The following is a 2,912-nucleotide window of genomic DNA, read 5'->3' as shown; positions in this document are numbered from 1 at the left end:
TGTTTTTGATTCACTATTTTCCCTGGTGGTGGGAGCCTCAATGGCTTCCATTTGGCCTTTCCAACTATAATAGCCCTCACTCCACAAGTCAGGGAGCCAATGTGGGGGCTCTGCCAACTCCTAAGTATATCTATACCAATTATGCATTCTGGGACTGGGGAAATAACCAAAGGGTGAGTTCAGGGACCCACTGGACCCACTGTCAGTCTAACATTTGCCAAAACTCCATTGATCGCCTGACCTCCATAAGCACCTACTTTAACTGGAGAGCCATGGTGCTTTTTGAGGTCTCCTGGAATCAATGTCAATTCAGAGCCACTGTCCAGTAGGCCCTGAAAGTTCTGATTATTTCCTTTCCCCCAGTGTACAGTTACTCTAGCAAAAGGCCACAGGTCCCTTTGAGGAAGGATAGGTGTAAGTTTAATATTGAAACTTTTGGCAGTTGCAGGAGGGTCCTTCCTTGAGGTGACCCAGCCACCCCTTCAATCAAGGGGCTCAGGATCTGTAAACTGGCTCATCTGGAAACTGATTAAGAGGTCTTGATTCCCTGTTGCTGAATATCAGAACTGGCACAAGGTCATAATGCTGGTGAGTGGGGACCATTGGCCCCAGGGCAAAGGCCACTTGACAGTCCCGGTGGTGGATGAAAACCCCGAAATGAAGACATGGATTCTTCAGGGAGCAGGGGTTGAAATAGTAGTACCCCTCGACTCCTCTTCAAGTCATGAGGTCCAGAATTTTCCCAAGTGTCTCCAGAGTGGGAACAAAAGGCATCCCCAAGTCCACTAGGCAGGTGGCAGGAGGCAAAAGTCACAAATTAAATGTTCTTGATGGAGTGCGGTGGCCTGGGAGGGGCTGTGGGCCTGGTAGAGGCAGATGGCCGCTGGGGACCAGGGACTACTCGGCCTTCCAGGATGGGTGAGCAAACACGATGGGCCTCTTCTTGGCCTAGCGAGAGAACACATCCTTCTCGGTGATGAAGCGGTGGGCACTCCGAGGTGCCCTCTCGTGTGCCAAGTACATCTGACACTCGTCCAGCAGGCCTTTCTCAAAGTAGTGGTAAGGCACCGAGGGGGGGGCTCTTCTCCCTGCAGTAGCTGTCACTGACCATCCCATAGACTACGATCTCCTCACACAGATCCAAGGCCAGGATCATGGTGAACCAGCCAGTGCTGAGGAAGGAGCCGGACTGCCTCCGGTTCTTGCCCATCTCATCCTGGAAGATCTGGTCACAGTGGGCCATCATGCGCTCGGTGAAGGTGTATATCTGCAGGCCTGGGTACATTTTGGTGAGCTGCAGCAGCGTGCGGTAGGTCCGGCCACCCAGCACCCGGTCCATGTGCCTGCCCTGGCCCCACACCACATAGACCGTGTTCCGGGCCTGCTGGAAATAGTGAGAATAGTTGCACAGCAGCAGAGGCACACTTGTGTGAGAGATCACACGCAGGGTACTACGCTGGCCCACGTCGGCCTCAAAGCCCAGGGTGGGTGCCTGGTTCATGCATAGAACACAATCAGCACCGTCGATCTGGGTGCCCAGGCCAGAGCCCAGCATCTGGCCAGAACTGGATACCACCGCACAGCTGTGACATGGTTCTCGGACGAGTGGCTTCCCATCTGGCACGCTGCTGTAGCCACTGAAGGGCAGGGGACCCGGCACAGTAGGCCTGGAGCCCACAGGGAGGTGGCGATCTAGGCAGGTTGCCAGGCAGAGGGGCAGGCAGGTCCAGCAGCACAGGAGGATGTAGATGACGGGGAACATCAAGGAGCAGAGTATGATGAACAGAATGCGACCCTGAGGGAGACAGTGGTCATGGGAGCATACCCAGCCTCCTCGGTGTGGCCCCACTCCAGCAGTTCCTAGAATCCAGTCTCTACTGACAGAACCTGTAATCCTAGCACTTGGGAGTCTGAGGCAGTTCAAACCGCAAGTTCAAAATCAGCCTGTGTTACATAGAGAGTCCCAGGTTAGCCAAGGCTACATACAGACCCTATCTCTAAAACAGAGGAGTTATAATCTGGGACTGGTGAGATTGCTCAGTGGGTAAAGTAAAACTCACAAATCTGTTTCTTATAGTCTTAGTGAAGAGCACATCTTCTGGACACTCCCATTGTGGGGGCAAAGATGAGTTTACATGGCAAATCCACTCCAGCATTCCAAGTTCTCTGAGCTTTTAAATCCCTTCATCGACATTAAGCCAAGGGATATGAGGCAGCTCGAGCTCATTCACAGTAGACCATCTTTGGATCCATACTTCAGCCAACCAATCAAATAAACTCTTGGCACCCCTTCCAACTGCATGAGCTGCATTGTGAAATCTAAAATCTCTGCTCAATGGGCCCATTTCAGTAAATTCAGCCTGATCTAATCTTACGTTCTGTCCTTCATCATCCCACACCCTTAAAATCCATTCCCACACATATTCCCATGCTTCTGCCTGTACAAGTTAGAAAACTCCTGAAGTTCTTTAGGGGTGTACCTCACCTCCTCCTGTGTCACACTTTCTATCTCACCTTTAGGGGCCTGCCTAGTCTTCCATCTGGTTATAGGCCTAGAGGCAAAGATGAGTGGGAACTGAGAAGCACCAGCACTTCCTGCTAATACCTCAGACAAAGAGGGATGAATTCCCCCAGGCAAGGGTGGGGGGGGGTAATACTTCAGGATGTGGGGGTGGGGATACAACTGCTGCTAAGGGAGGGCAGGTCATATTTCCATCCAAAACATCTTCTTCAGAATCTAACACTTACATGTCCCCAGGTTCTTCAGGGTCTTCCCACACATCACCATCCCAAGTCACAGGACCCCACTCTTTCCTAATCAGTGCCCTCACTTTAACTTCTGATAGTTGGTGAGGCTGGGATTCGAGTCTACGTTGCAAGTTAGCCAGTCTCACAATGAGAGCTTGGGTTTG

The 2,912-nt window shown here is 51.8% G+C and overlaps 1 pseudogene; it reads right to left on the bottom strand.

Moving 5' to 3' along the window:
* Window positions 1-673: 673 nt before the first annotated feature.
* On the bottom strand, window positions 674-2,389 carry LOC123462857 (annotated as a pseudogene).
* Between the last annotated feature and the right edge of the window lie 523 nt (window positions 2,390-2,912).

The sequence above is a fragment of the Jaculus jaculus genome, chromosome 8 (genome assembly GCF_020740685.1).
Source record: "Jaculus jaculus isolate mJacJac1 chromosome 8, mJacJac1.mat.Y.cur, whole genome shotgun sequence".
In the NCBI taxonomy this organism is placed as follows: domain Eukaryota; kingdom Metazoa; phylum Chordata; class Mammalia; order Rodentia; family Dipodidae; genus Jaculus; species Jaculus jaculus.
This window is presented reverse-complemented; position numbering and strand designations above follow the sequence as displayed.